This window comes from Camelus bactrianus, chromosome 11, assembly GCF_048773025.1.
Source record: "Camelus bactrianus isolate YW-2024 breed Bactrian camel chromosome 11, ASM4877302v1, whole genome shotgun sequence".
In the NCBI taxonomy this organism is placed as follows: Eukaryota; Metazoa; Chordata; class Mammalia; order Artiodactyla; family Camelidae; genus Camelus; species Camelus bactrianus.
Genome location: NC_133549.1, coordinates 73,346,463 through 73,362,108, shown reverse-complemented (window position 1 = coordinate 73,362,108; position 15,646 = coordinate 73,346,463). Strand labels below are relative to the sequence as shown.

Here is a 15,646-nt window from a genome sequence, read left to right as displayed (position 1 = left end):
CCTATGAGCCAGGCACTGAGACCACATTTAAGCCACAGAGCACTCCCATGAGCTGTCTGACCTTCCAATCTTACAGATGAGGAAACACACCCAGAGAGGTTTAGAAACCTCTCTTCGGTCACGTGGCTGGTGACACGGAACTAGGGGTCTGAGTGCACGGCAAAGCTGGCCTCCCCACCCCTTCTCACTGCTGCTCTCGGCTCTCTTCCTTGGTGTTTGGAGCTGCCCTTGCCCAGGCTGGCATAAGCTTCCCTTCCACGCAGGTCCAGCCAGTCCCTCTCATCTCCAGGTGCTTCTGGAACTTCCAGGAAACTGAGCAATGCCAGCAGCAGGGGTGTTCGGTCATTCAGCCAGTGTGCACTGAATGCCGTGGGTAACACTGACGGGCTGTGACCGGGCATACAGGAGGGCCTCAGGGCTGACACCCCACCTATTTGCTGCTCAAATGGGGAAGGGGACTGTGGGGAAGGCCTGGGGGCTCTAATGACCTCGGCTTCTGTCTCTCGCTGCTAGCGTCAGGCTGTGAGGGCACGGTCCTGGTCCCTTGCTCACTGAGGTCTCCCAAACACTCAGAAGGGTGCTAGGACACAGCAGCAGGACTGACTGAAGGGTGGTGGTCTGCAGGCTCTGCTCACACAGTGGGTTTGGAGCGGCCTGGTAACTCTGCCTGTGAGCCACAGATTTATGACATTTCTAGGGGAAGAGGAGACACATCCCTGCCCAAGGGCCCCATCCCATCACCCTGTTGTGATTCTCATCCAGCCCCATCTGCACAGTGCCCTCTCTGTGCCCCGTCTCTCACCTTCTGGGACTTGCACTAGACAAAGGACACATTTTCAGGGATCCTAATCCCTTGTTTGTTTTTTCACAAACTGTCTCCTCCCTGCTTCTTTCCGTCCAGGGCATCCCTATTCCCAGATGAGAGCCACTTTCCAGGTGGTTGATGGCCAGGCTTGCACCGGCTCCCAGGAGTCCTGCAAGCCGGGCCAGGGAGGCCCACTGCAGACACGGCCACAGAGCCTTCTGGACATGGAGAACACGAGGGCTACTGGGGGCGGGTACTCGGGCTGCAGCTCCAGGCTGTGCTCCTGCTGGCTGGCCTGTGGGGAGCCAGCTGTGCCCTCTGGAGCAGGGAGGAACCTGCACCCAGCCTGCAGAGGGGCAGAGAAGGGTGTGTGTGTGTGTGTGTGTGTGTACACAGGGAGTGGGAGGGACACACGCATACAGGCTTACACACATGGACGCACATCTAGAGAGGGAAATGAGAGGCTGAGAGAAAAAAATAGCAAGGAATGCAGTAAGAAAGAGGAAACAAGTTAGGGAGGCACTAAGGGACAAACCAGTGCTGAGATAGAGTCAGAAAAAGGCCCAGAGACAGAGCGCATCTGTGGAAGGGGCGCCCCCTGGAGTTGTGCAGCACAGCTGCCCTGGGCAGGACAAACACAAGCAAGGAGACAGACCAAATGGGTGCATGAGAGATCCAGAGAGTGAGAGGGTGAGCGTGAGAGGGAGGGCCACAAAGACAGGCTGATGAAGCAACCAGGGGGTACAAAGGTGGCAGTGGGACAGACAGACAGACAGAATACTGCAGATGCAGCAGCTCCAAGCCCTGGCAGACTCTTCTGGTAAGACTTGCTGCTACCAGCAGTCTCCTTCCCTGTCCAGATGCTGTAAGGCTGGTGTCCAGGAACTGAGAGAGACGGGCAGCTGAACCCCAAGAAGTCCTGCTGTGTCCCGAGGTCCCCCCTGGCTCTGCGCCTCCAAGGCCTAGTGAGGTGCCCCAGGTGATGAAGAGGAAGAGCCTCTGGGAGGTCAGGTAACCTGACCTTACACAGCTCAGGACCTGAAGATTTAAAGATACCTGTCTGTCAGAGATGAAACTGACATGCCTCCAGGAAGCCCCTTTGATCTTCCTGGTTAGGTGGGGGTGCTTTGCCCCCACGATGCCCAGAGTGGGAGCTCTGTGCCTTGGGTCTGGCTGAGGACTCAGGCTTGAAAGTCAAATGGAGCTGGGTTCAAATTCTGGCCCCAGCTCCCAGTGGCTGCATACAGTGGGTGTGCTATTAAACTTCTGTTTCACAGTTCACTTATTTGCAAAACAGGCTCTATGAAGATTAAATTAGATACTGCATATAAAGTCCATGGGGTGAGTGCTAATTAACACAACTGCCGTTAAGACCCCTCCCTACCCACATACACATACACACAAGGCATCATGATTAACAGCAAGGACCGGGTCTTAAATCCTGACTGAGTGTCCCTGGGCAAGTCACTTTGCTCTGTTTGCTGATTGGGGTCTATTCTTAAATTCTTCCTTTATTACTCTCCAGGAGATCCCTCTCCAGCCTCTAAAAAAGGAGCAGGTTGTCTTTGGGGCCTGAGGGATTTGCTGACTGCCCTCTGACCCTTTTTGTCCTTTTCTGCACTCACAACCACCAAGCTCCTGCCACCTCCCAGAAACTCCACAGCCCAGGTACTCTTTGGTGAAGCCAAGCTGGCCCGGCGCATCAGCCCTCAGCGGAGGGGTCCTGGTGTCTCCGGTCAGCTCATTCTTGGTGTAGAGGTGGCAAATTTGGAAAAATCATATTGCACTGAAATTAAATGCCTTTAATTCCTGTTGAATCTCCCATCTGACTTGCTGGCTTCCTCCCCAGGCTGGCCCCATGGTCATTACCATTTAAACACCTGAATTATCAAACTGCTGGGCACCAAAGGCTGGCAGATAATTTATTTCCATTACAAAAGACTGATTTGGGGGAAGGGCCTATTCTCTCACCGCTGGGCGTTCATCTTTCCACGGAGCTGGGAAGGGTCTGGAAGGACATGAGCAGAGATGGATAATGGGAGACTTCAAATGATTTTTCAGAGAGTTTGCGTCCTGTGATGGGCAAGCATTTTCCTCCTGTCCCAGACGCTCCCGGACAGCTGGGCCTGTCTGGGGCGTGCACTGAACGCTGTGTACAAGTGTGTCCCAGGGACGCTCCCACTGCTCTGCAGCTGGGCCCTGCATGTCTTCACTTACCGTGTCCCCGCTTAGTCAGTTCCCACACTGAGCGACCCTGGGTTCTGAGGAATTATTCTGGGCCACTCTTGGCTCTGCTCCCTGTCCCCAGGCCTTGTCCCCATCTCTTTGGCCCTGTTGCTTCCTGATCTGGGTTCTCAGTCATTCAGCAGATACCTGAGTGTGTGTCATGTAGCCTCCATTCCATTGGCATTTATTGAGCATTTACTATGTGCTGTTCATTCCCACAACACTCGAAGGCTAGTTACTCTGTGCTGTTCATCCACTTAATATGTACGTGGCCTACAGTGCTGTTCATCCACTTAATATGTATGTGGCCTACAGTGCACCAGGCCTGAGGGCATGGCTGCCTCAGTGGCAGAGCCACAGCCTCACTCCATCCTCCTTGTGGCAGGAGACAGCCTGGGTGTGTGCCCACTGGTGCTCTGGTACAAATGCCACCACCCAACCAGCCCCCTACTCTCCAACTGTGTACACACAAGCACGTTCACACACAGGCATCTATCTAGGGTCTGGGTTTGGACCACACCTGACCTAAGACTGTGGCTTCTCCTGTCTCATCCCAGCCCTACTTGAAATCCTTGAAATCCTTTGAGTGTCAGTTGGCTCCAATCAGCCTCCTCTAGGAAGCCTTCCGTAACCCTCACTGCAAAAACTCTCCTTCCTTGATTTTAACATCTCCCTGGTCCCAGGGACACTGGGCATCACTCATTCTCTCCCCTGCACGTGAGTCTTCGCCTAGACTGTGTGCCATCTGAGGGCTGGCATGGGGCCTTCTGCTTCCTTGTCTCCCCAGCAGCTAAGCACAGACCCACACAAACAGTAGCTGCTTACTAAATACTACCGCCTTACTGACTGCAGATGGAGAGTGTGGGGGGGACAAGCTTGTGCAAAGGCCTGGTGATGGGCCTGGTCCCAGGCACCAGTGTGAACTGAGGACCTGGTTGGGCTCCCAGCCCAGGGAGGAGACAGAGCCACCAGCCCCATCCCACACCAGGGCAGGCCATGCAAGCAGGATGCCAGTGGCCAGAGGAGTGCAGCCCAGACCCTGAGCCCCAGGCCCTGACATCATCCCAGATTGGGGATGGGGGTGGGTGAAGGCCCTAGTGGGAATTACTCCTCCTCTGCCATCTGTCTCAGCACATCAAACAAGGGCTCATCAGGCCTTTTCACCTCTGCTTATTAACTCGCCTGAGCGCCAGCGAGTGGAAAATGGGAGGGAACCAGGGAGTGAGAGCCTTGTCATTTCTGGAGCACATTGCCCTCTGCGTGGATATTCCTGGAAACCTTCCATGGGGTGTCCTTGGCTGGGGCGGGAAGACTCAGGGCAGGGCAGGGGCTGTTAATTTAGGCTGGCAGTGTGGGTCAAAGAGGGCCCAGTGTTCAGGAGCAGCTGGCCCCTCAGTCCATGTCCTAAGACGGCCTCCATCTCTTCCCAGGAGCTGCAGAGGCTGGCTGAGGACTCAAGCCTGGCAGGCCTACCCATCCCAGATGGACTGTCCAAGGTGAGGGGTGGCGGGCAGCCTGGCCTGGCCCAGATACCAGACCATAAGCTGAGGCCTGGTTCCAGGCCTGCTCCACACTTCTCCATGGGGAACCTGGCCAGCTTCCACCCTGGGCCTCAGTTTCCCCATCTATAAAAAGAAGGGGCTCCTCGGGGCCACCCTCTAGTTCTGCCACTCCAGGTTCCTCTGCGGGTTAACTAATAAAGCTCCAAGGTCCCTCGAGGGAGCCAGACAACCCCACTCATCCTGCCTCCCTCGGCCAGCCTAGGTTAGCTGTCCAGCGCAGCTTGCCGAAGAGATCTCAGCTCTGAGCGGGCTCAGCAGATGCCTACTGATCTAAGGCCTCCGGGAAGGCCCAAGGGAATCGCCACTAAATGGCATGTCATGCCCAGGGAACAGCTTTTCTGTCCCGAGGGCTCTGGGGCTGGCAAGCGGCTGCTGACCTAAACACTCTGTGGCCAGAGGGAATGGAGTTGAAACCCAGAGATCTGACTCAGGGAGCCTGGCAGACAGGACACCAGGGAATGTCCTTCTGATTATCATAGTGTTTTTTTTTTTCCCCCTCCTAGTGTTTATGTTTCATTTTTTTTTTTTTTGGAAGGGGGAGGTAATTAGATTTGTTTATTTATTTTCAGAGGATTGAACCCAGGGGATTGAACCCAGCACCTCATGCAGGCTAGGCAAGCGTTTTACCACTTGAGCTATACCCTCCCTGCTATCATGGTGTTTTAAGAGCAGGAAGAGCCCTTTCAAATTATTTAAACCCCTGGTTCATTCATGAGAAAACAGCCACACAGCCGGAGAGAGGGACAGGGCTTGCCTAAGTTCCCCCAGTGGGGCTGTGATGCTGTCCACGGCCCTAGCTCATGGCTCTCCCTTTTGCTGGCATCAGTGTGTCCCAGATTGGCCTGATCACAGGGGTTATATGAAGCATCAATTAAAAACTCAGAGCCCTAGGTCCATGTTTGACCCATGGAGTCAGACTCCAGGACAGGGGCCTACGAATAGGCATTTAAACAAGTGCCCCAGGTGGCCTGTGTGGGCACTTTGGGGAACTGTCATCCTGACAGTTCCCAATGGAGAGCTCCAGAGAGAACCTGGAAGGCCAGTATCCCTAGAAGAGGGAAGAACCCGGGTACCAGACCTAACAGATGACAACCTCAAGCAGATGCTCCAGTGCTGAGGGGCGGGAGGTGTCTCTCTGAGGGCATCTGTCTGCCGTCAACATGGGCCCCATGAAGCCACTGCTGCATTCCAGCTCCACAGCACCCTTTGCAGGTGGGTGGGCTTCTCCCCACTTACAGATGAGAAAACAGAAGGTACCAGAGACGAAGTAGTTTGCCCACACTCACTCAGTGATAGGTGGGAGAGCAGGGATTTGAGCCAGCACTGTCTGTCCCTGAAGCGTGTGTCACCCTGTGTCCTTTACCACGTTGAAATTGACACGGGTGGACTCTCGGGTGGTGAGCTCGCCTGCAGCAGAGGTGCGCAAGCAGCTGCTAAAGGAGCCCTGGCAGGCACGGGATGATCTTGATCAACCCTCCTGGAGCTGTGAATGGGGAGAAGCTAAGCTGGCTAAAGGATGCAAGGCTGTTCGTTGTGCTTCATCCATATGTAAAGAAAAACAGTCCAGATTATTCACAAGTTCTAGTTCATCAAGGTTCTCCTGGCTCAGTCTTTGGAGCTGCAGGGCAAGGGTTGCCTGAGAGCCTCGGCTGAGGGCATTTGCTGGGGGTGGAGATGGCAGAGGGGTGCAGGGGGTTGGCTCCCCAGGCGGTGACAAGAGTGGGGCAGGGGTGGCAGGGGTGGGGAGTCTGGGTGAGGGCAGGGCTGAGGGATCTCACTAGGGGCCACCCAATGAGGGCTGTCACATACTAGACTGTCCACCGACCCAAGTGTGGGCCAGACCGAGGGGGCACTGCAGGAGCATTCCACGGAGGTTATGAAGCAGAGATGCTCCCACGGGCTCTGAAAGAGGCCCCCAAAGATGCCTCAGGGAAGCAGCGGAGGGTCCTAAACAGCTGTGAGGCAAGATGTGCTGCTTCCCAAACCGGAACTGAAGAAGGTTGAGAAGCACTTAACAGGAGAGACAGATGCGAGGGAAAAGCTTCCACACACCCCCCTGCTCTCCATTAACCAGGGTGGGGGGCGGGGGCTGGTGCTCCTTAGTCAGTTCTCAGGGGGGCATATGTGGTCCCCATAACCCGGGGGCTCTGGAAGGTTCCCTGAGCACTGTTCACCCAGCAGCCACGGCAGACCGACACCTATGGGACCACACTGCGGTTACCCCTCCTTCCTCTGCCTGCACCGGCCACAGCCCAGATCTGACACATCTGACAGGTAGGCCCAATGCTCAAGGAGCCAGGGCTGAAAGGGCCAATGTGCGCCATGCAGGGCATGACACTGTTTCTCACAACCTGCGCACAGCCTCAGAGTCCTGAACACAGCCCGCCCAGCACGTTAAAAACTAGCGTGCCGGAGAAAACCCCTTGCCACCCCCGGGGGAAGCCGAGGGCATGCTGGCCGGGTGCCTGCTGGCTCCCTGCTGCCGTTCAGCGTGTGCGTACCAGGACCCGTGCAGGGTACACAGTTCAGAGTTGCCCTGAGCCTCCCAGGGGTGCACACGCCAGCAGGGAGAGGGCAGGCAGCTGGGTGGAGGAGCAGAGACCAGGACAGGCCAGGGGTGCGTGGGGCTGAGGAGGGGATGGATGGGCCTCGTGGGGCGAGCTCAGCGCACACAACCTCCACAGCGTCTCCGAGGGGGCTCTTGGGCAGGCGCCCCACGGAGGGAATGTGAGCCCAGTACCTGAACTCCTGACCTCCCACCACCATGCTTGAGCGGAGGCAAACAAGAGTGACTGTCAACGAAACGCACAGCAAAGTGCAGCCGGCGGTGCTGCGGGTGACAAAGGGGAAAATCAGCTCTGGAGGGCAGGGGCCTCTGGAGGGGCTGTTCAGCTGTCAGTCTGCTCCTGAGAAGCACCTCATCTCTGGAGGTCCCTCCAGGCGGGCAGGGGCAGGGCCAGGCTCCAGGGAGACAATTCCTTTCTCCTGGTTCCTGCTCCATCCCTGCCCCAGGCATCTCCCCACCCTGAGGGAAACCTCTGGGTTCATGGGGACACACCAGTTGGTCACCTCTGCAATTCAGAATGCGTCCTGGATGATGCAGGAGTGGGTAGAGGACAGGGGCACCCTTCTTTCCTGGGAGGGGCCAGGAGCTCCAACCCCCATCCCCATGTTCTAGGCTGTGTGCTTGAGCCAGGAAGCTGGGGGTGATGGGGGCAGGACTGGCCCCTATGTGGCACAGCCTGTGAGAGCTGCCCGGCCTGGGGCTGTGTGGGGATCAGTAAGGAAGCCCTGAGAGCACTGGCAACCTCTGTGCGGGGAATGGAACCCTCCACATCATCTCCCCTCTATTCTTACTGAGCTTTGGTGGCCTGGGTACTCGCCACAGGCCCGCTGGCCTTGATACACCTTTCCAACCAGCACAGTGTGCCCGTTTCTTTATTCTGAACAGCAGGATGGCAGCAGCCTTGCCTACAGAGAGCACACTCGCTCTGCCAACTTTCATCTGCAAGGCTGCCTTCCCCAGCCTCAGTCTCCCCCTCTGCAAATGAGGAAACCAGGCCTGCCAAGGCTGCGCAGTCCCATGCGACAGCCAAGAAGCACACGTGGCAACTAAACACCGGAGCCTGCGATGTGGTGTCCGTGTTTGACACACAGCAGGTTTCGCAGGCTTCAGTAGGAGAAAAGACTGTAAAACATCCAGTGCGTTATCATTCCAACACGTGATGAATACAAAATAAAAGATGATGTGGCGGGCAGTCTGCTGAGCACTCTGAAGGGCATCAGAGCGTGCAGGAGAGGGTTTTGGATTTAGGAGTTCAGGGAAGAAATGACGAGAGCCTCAGAGGCATGGAAGTCATGGGGACCGGAGGGGGATGAGGCTGTGTCCAACCTCGAGGAGGAGGAAGCACGGCTTGAGGAAGCTCCAGAAGGTTCGAGCCATGTGGCCACAGGGCAGAGGGCTTTTGAGGCAGGAGGAGGTGCAGGAGAAAGCAGCAGCAGTGGGGACATGTGACAACGATGGGGAGGGGGTGGCGTGGTGGGGCTGCGGCTCAGAACACCAGCAGATGACCAGTGCGTGATGTGGCCATGAAGGAGGCTGGGGCCAGATGGTGGCAGCCTCAAATGCCCGGCTGAGTAGGGTGGGCACACAGCAGGCACCTGCAGGAAGACTGGCTGGCCAGGGGTGGGGACTGAGGGAGCTCCCAAGGGCAGCCAGGTGAATGAGGGCGTCTGGCCACCAGGGTCCATGGCCCACCTCACAGACCACTGAGACCCTCCAGGCCCACAGTTCTCTGGGAGCCCACCCTCTGGCTCTTTCTCCCCTTGGGAAAGGACAACTTATTTATTCATGAGCATATACCCGCTCCCACCAGGCAGCCAGCTCCAGGACACCTCACTTCTAATTATAGCAGGAATTTCATTAGTGCTGGAGGGAAACGCCTGGTTTCCAACCGCCTCTGGTAGTGGACGCAGGCCCCCTCTTGCCCCCCTGCTCGAGACTGTGGCCAGCAGCCCACACGCCCAGGACAGCACAGAGGGGCAGCCATGGGGGCAGGTCTCTGAGCTGGGAGACCAGGCTCCATCCTGAGGGGCTGGCAGCAGATCTGTAGGGATGGGACGGTGCCCACCACACACAGCGCACACCTCCAAGTGGCTGGATTGTGGGGGTGCTGCCTTGGACATCTCCAAAAAGCAGGGAGGGAGGGAGCTGTGTGTTGCCAGAGTTGGGCAAACAGGGGAAAGGCGGCAGGCTGGGAGGTCTCAGTTCTAGGGAGTCCTGGGATGACGGAGGTGATGACACAGAGCTGAGAAGGAGGCAGAGTAGGGCTGCTGATGTGAGAAGAGAGGGCTGGGCAGGAGAGAGGCGCCCACACAGACAGAACCAGACAGAAAGAGACAAAGACACGGAGGGGAAAGCAGACACATACACGCACACACACACACACACACACACACACGAGCTGGGATTTGGAGACCAAGGAGAGAAGTAAAGAAACAACTAGGGCCAAGTTAGCCAGGCTGCTCAGAGGACTCCCCAGGCAGACCCACCTCCCCAGGGGGGCCCAGTTGGGCCCACCCACTCGTCACACTAGACTCAGACTAGGCTGAGTCTGGAACAGGAGGCATGGACCTCCAAGAGCTGTCTCTTTCCATGACCAAGGGCAGCTGCTGGGATGTCCAGCTGGGGAACAAGGTGTGCTTCCCTCCAGGGTCCCTCGGGAGCCCACCTTTCCCCCACCACTACCCCTCAGTCAGCTGCCATGGTCAGCAGGGTCCATCTGGCCAGTCTGAATGTGAGGCCAGAGCCAAGCCTCATGTATGGGGTTGGCCTGAGGTGCCAGTGTCTTGCCAGGAGCTGCACATGCAGGTGGGGGCACTCACACAGGCGTGGGCACTCTCCTTTCTTGCGCACTCACATATACACACTTCGCGGCCTCCTGTGCCAGCCTAGATAATCACACATATATCCTCACACTTGTTCATGGCCATGTACCAGCACTTGTGTGTGCACACTCACACCTGCACACTCTCCTTCCCTCCAGGGATCAGGCACTGAAGCACCAACAGCCCCCCTTCTCAGTGGCCTCCTCCAGCCTTCTCTGGGGGGCCTCTGGGAAGGAGTTCCAGAGGGGAGGCTGGCTGCGGTCCAGCCTCCCTAGTGTCCATCCTGGAGAACCTCATGCTCGCTCCCAAATTCAGGAATGCTCTGAGCACCTCAGTCTGCTGCCTGGTGCCACGTGCAGACCCAGCCCCTTCTTGCCTACTTTTTTAGTGACAAGGAACTCACTACCTCCCCAGAAAGCAGCTTAAATAAAAAAAAAAATCTCCATAAACAGCTCAGATTCTTGGAAAGTTGAACTTGAGGACATCAGAGAGACAGCATGGTTGCCACTGAGAGGCTCAAGCTCTGTTGTCCAAAGTCTACCGGTCAAGGCTGTCCTGTCATCATTTGTTTGGAAAGTGACAGAGTTGGCCCATCACACTGGCTGTCCCTCCGATTTATAACAAAACCAGAGAACAATGTCCTGTCGTCAGTACCACCTTCTTGACTGATGGCAGCAAACTGGGATCCAAGAAAATCATTCATTCATTCACTGACTCACTCAACTGATAACATATCAACTGAGCAACTGCCATGTGCTGGGCATTAGGAAGTAGCAGTGAACAAATATGATCATTTAATATTCTTTTCTAGTCTGACACTTGACCTTCACCCATTTTACAGGTGACAAAGCTGAGTCCAGGGAGAGGCAGCGACTTGCTCAGAGCCACACAGGGAGCTAACAGTTAAGGGTAGAGCCTCACACACGCTGCTGCAGGCGCTGACCATCTGCCAGCCCCGGGAAGAAAGGGAGACGGCACGGCCGCCATCCCCACCCCCAGCCGTTTCTAGGACACCGAGGTATTGATTACCACTCTCGCCTCGGAGAGCTTTTCTTTTCTTTTTTCCACCAAGGCTTTCTCTTCTGCCGTTTTTGTTTTGTTTTTTTTTTTTTTTTGAAAGAATAAACTGCAAGTCGCTCCTATGATTAATTACCAGCTGCCTAATGCTCCTCCACTGGCAATTTCTGGAAATGGAATGCGTTACCTTGAAAAACACCCAAAAAGAGAACTCACCATGAAGGAGAATTTCAAAGGTTACCTCACAAGTAGCAAGGGGTTCCCCCAGATTTATCGAGCTGCCAGCAGGCCTACCAGGGAGGGGCAGGCCACCAGCCTTTGGGGGCCACCCGCTGGCTCCTGAGGGCAGCCAGGCTTGGAGGGGTCTTTCCTGAGCACCTGCCTTGAGCCTGCCCCATGGCCCCGCCTGCGGTCTCTAAGGCATCGTGTGCTGCTTAATTCCAAGGTCCCTCTCCTGGTTCAAATCCCCACTCCGCCACTTACAGCTCTGTGGGTTTCTTAACCACTCTGAGCCTCTGGAGAATGAGGCATTAAACACAGCTCCTCATGGGATTACTGTCGGGAGAAATATGTATTTAAGGAGCGCAGTGCCTGGTACATGGCCGACTCTCACCAAGCTGTAACAGTTATAAGATTCCAGGCTTCTCAGCAACCTCATAACAGCCCTCTCAAGCAATGTTGGTATAATTACCCTCACTTTCAGACGAGAACTCTCACAGAAGTGAAAGGACTCGCCCAAGGTCACGTAGCTGACAGGGGTAAGCAAGGATTTCCTACAGCAGGAAGGGAGATCAAGGCCTGCTCCCTGCTTCCAGAACCCAGCAGAAGTACAGAGGGTCCCCAGGGCTTGCCTGGCCTTGCATCTGGGAACCTGGGAGCACTGGGGCCTGAGGAGGGATGCTGAGGGCAGCAGGCTCCCTTAGCTGGGCCCCAGGGTCTTGGGGCCAAGGGCTCTGGCCCAAGTCAGCGTTTCCGTGAAGGCCTCTCCTCTCTGGGTTGGGAGCCACAGAGTAAAGAGGGATTAACAAGGTCACCCTCTGGCATAGGGCCAAGTGTCATTAACCCTGAAATGCCACTCTGTGATGAGACACACCGCTGTCCTGGCGGAGGCAAGCCAGGGTGGCTTATCTCAGGACCCTCAGGCTCTAGCTGCTCTCAGGAGCTCCCAGGGGGCCCAAGCCCCCTCATTAGGCTGGACGACCACTTCGGGTCCCTCCTGGCATTGGTGGGTCCTCAGGGAGGAGGGGATGGTGAGTACTGAGGTGTGTGAGATGACATAATCTGAGTGTTTACTGTGTACAAGGTGTGCCAGCACACCTGTGGGGGTGGGAGCTATGATCCCAGTCCCTCTGTTATCGACAGGTAAACCGAGGTACAGAGAAACTGCACAAGGTCATGGTGGACCAGGATCTGAACTCTGGTCAGTGCAGGCACTCTGACCCCAGAGCCCAGAGACTTGTGAATGCTCGAGTGTACACCTCAGTGTGACTGTGGGAGAGAAGGGGGTGGGGCAGTCACAACACCTATCTCAGCCAACAGGCCTCTCTGCTCACCCCGGCCTCCTCCCTTGTGGCTGCCACGCTGCTCAGTGCACGAGGCCCACGTGCCACTGGGTTGTGTGGTATGGACAGGGCTGCTGTGCCAAGGCTGGAGGCACCAAACCTGCCTCTCTCCCTGAGTGCATCCCTCCACTACCCCTGCCCTGGCAGCCACTCTAGAGAAAGGCCAGGCCCAAGAGGCCCCTGGGGGCCCTTTTGGGGGCTGATGAGGTTTCGGTGGGGGTGGGGTTAGGGATGCACCAAATCCTGCCCATGAGGGCCATGCCCCAGTCAAAGGCACAGTGTGCTGGGGCCAGCACCTGTCCCCCACTCAGGACACACCTGCTGCTTCCCCAAGCATTGGGCCCAAGCCACCCTCTCCAGCCCAGCTGCACACCTACCTCAGTGACCCGCGAATCACCAGCGTCTCACGTGCCGGTCAGCAGCTGGCAGCCCCTCTGCCTCACTCCAGTTCCATCCTGCTATAATGAAAGGGGTGGTCAAGGGCCCTGGAACTGACCTGCTGTCACAGCCCCCCTGCCCACCTCCTGGCCGTCACTCACCCCCCCCCCCCAGCCAAATCAATCATCCCCACTTGACAGATGGGGAGTCTGAAAGTTGGAGAGGAAGAGGCGCATAATGCTGAGGGTTCCAACACAAACAGGCCCCGACCCCCCACATGTGCCAGTTCCTGGCTATGTGATTGTGCATAAGCTCCTGGCCTCTCCGGCTTTCAGTCTCCTCACCTGCCAAATGTGACCGCAATGATCTCTCCCAGGGTTTCTGGGAGGATCTAAGGACAGACAGAAGCACTCAACATTCATTCATTCACTCAAGAAACCTTCAGCAAATGCCCCGAGCTGTGAACAGGATAGTGTTCCCTGCCCTGTAGGAACTCTGATAATAGGGAAAGAATCAAACAACACATAATTAAAAGTGGTATCTGCCAGAAAGAATGAGTATAGGGGTTACACAGCATAGACTCGAGGTTTAGGTGTGGGGATGGTGTGTCTTAGTGGAAGTAAAGTTGAAGGATGAGTCAGAAACAGGCAGGCTAAGATGCATGGAACAGTGTTCCAGGCACAGGGAACAGTATATGTGAAGACTCCAAGATAGAGAAAAAAGCCTGGCTCAGTGGAAGTCTTGAGAGTTGGTGGTGTGGTGGGTGCAGTGAGGGAGGGAGCAAAGGAGGAGGCATGGGCACCCCAGTCTCCCTGCACCCTCCATGCAGTGGGGGGGGGCATGATTATCCTTACTGGGTGGGGTCCACCTGTCCAAGCTTCATAATCGGCCACCATGACTCCGCATTCTCTTCCCTACCCATAGGCCCCCAGGAATCTAGGAGGACTAGGCCCAGGGGCCTGGCATGTGGGCTTCTCTGGAGTCCTGAGTCCTGAGTCCTGCTGCACGGTGGGAGCCACAGAGCCCCGAGTTTGAGTCCCAGATACAAAGGTGCCTTGCTGGGTGGCTCTGGCAATCACCATTGCTCGCTGCGCCTGCATGCCCTCCTCTGACAAATGAGAAACCTGCCTGCAGGGCTGAGCACCTCTCAGAATGAGGTCCATGGCTACAGTGGGAGTGGGCGTGCTAAGTGTGGGCTCCCACACATGCCAGGGGGCTGGTGGAGGCCTCAGACCCAGGCCTCCCTCACTGTGCAGCAGGCAGGGGCTCCCAGGGAGTGAAGTGGGCGCCTCTGGCTTCAATAAGGGGCCTCGGATCCTGGCATTTGAGAGGTGGGCTCCGTAATACAAATGATCTGGTTCACGTCCCGGTTTCATCCCCTTACCAAGTGTGGCTTTGGGCAAGTTTTTTTTTTAACACTTTATTTTATTTATTTATTTTTTTAAGGGGGGAGATTAGGTTTATTTATTTATTTAATTTGGGAGCGTAATTCAGTTTATTTATTATTTACTTATGTCTTTAATGGAGGAATTTAATGGAATTTATTCATTTATTTAAATGGAGGTACTGGGGATTGAACCCAGGACTTCATGCATGCTAAGCACTCGCTTTACCACTGAACTATACTCTCCCCCAGGCAAGTTTCTTAAACCTCTCTGTGCCTCAGTTTTCTCACCCATGGGCAGAGTTACAGGGATGAGGAGGGGACCTCGCTTAGAGTTGTGCAGACTGCATAAGGTAACACACACAAGTGCCAGACCCGTGGCGAGCTTTCCCACCAAGTCAGCTGAGGCTAAATTACCTTGCAGGAGCTGGTGCTGGGCCCTATGGAGCACTGGGCCACTAAGCCCCAAGCTCCCACAGCCAGGCCTGGCACCCCCACCCCACATGGGGAAGAGAATGTCTGTGCATCCTGACCCTTCGACTCTGGCTGTCCCCAAACTCTCCTCGCCATGGGAACACAAATGGCCCTTGTGTTGATTGATTCTTCTCCCATTCCACAGAGGAGGAAAGTGAGGCCCAGAAAGGGGCAGTACCTGCCCCCATCCTGGGGTCACACAGCAAGTCAGTGGCTGGGGCAGACCTGGAGTCAGCCTCCAGCTTCCCCACCACCCACAGTTCAGGCCTTTCCCAAAAGCAAGCTGGCTGCAGACCCGCTGACAAAGAGAAAATAGTTATTTTGGCAACTGAGACAGAAGCCAGAGCCGGAAAGTCCTTGCTCACTCAGTGAGCATTGTCCAGGCCCCAAGGAATGATGCCCGCCCACCCTACCTCTCAGCGGTGCTCCGACTCTTGGTGCAACGCATGCCTCTCTGCCCCCAGCCACCCTGGTGCTTTGGCATTGGGCTTGTGCAAAGGGGTAAACAGACCAGAGAGGGGAAGAGACCTGCCCAAGGTCACACAGCAAGGGCACTACACAGTGGGGACACCAGGATATGAACTCGAGCCCTGGTTGGGGACTGACCCCCTTCCCCATGAGCTACATTGGACCCCTATCTGGGAAAGAGAGGACCCAGAGGCTCACTTTGACTGAGTCCACACCGGGGGTTCTGCTTGGGGTACTTTTTTTTAGTTCACAGTGAAATGCTGTGAGGTTGAAACTAAACTGGCATCCCCAATTTGCACGAGGCCTAGGGAGGTTCTCTAGCTTCCTAAGGTCACACAGGCAATAAGGAACAGACAGTAAGAATACAGCTGGGACATAAGCA

General features: G+C 55.9%; 1 protein-coding gene across 5 annotated transcripts in view; it reads right to left on the bottom strand.

Annotated features, from left to right (window-relative positions):
* The window catches only part of ZMIZ1 (zinc finger MIZ-type containing 1), a 228,790-nt gene that overhangs the window by 128,327 nt on the left and 84,817 nt on the right, over positions 1–15,646 (bottom strand). For 3 of the 5 annotated variants that reach the window (XM_074374304.1, XM_074374299.1, XM_074374302.1), the window contains exon 4: positions 12,938–13,018. The exons of 1 other annotated variant lie outside the window; for it this stretch is intronic. The gene's annotated coding sequence lies outside the window, so the exon portion shown is untranslated. The remainder of the gene's footprint in view (positions 1–12,937; positions 13,019–15,646) is intronic. One more of the 5 variants, XM_074374300.1, reaches the window with a different exon arrangement.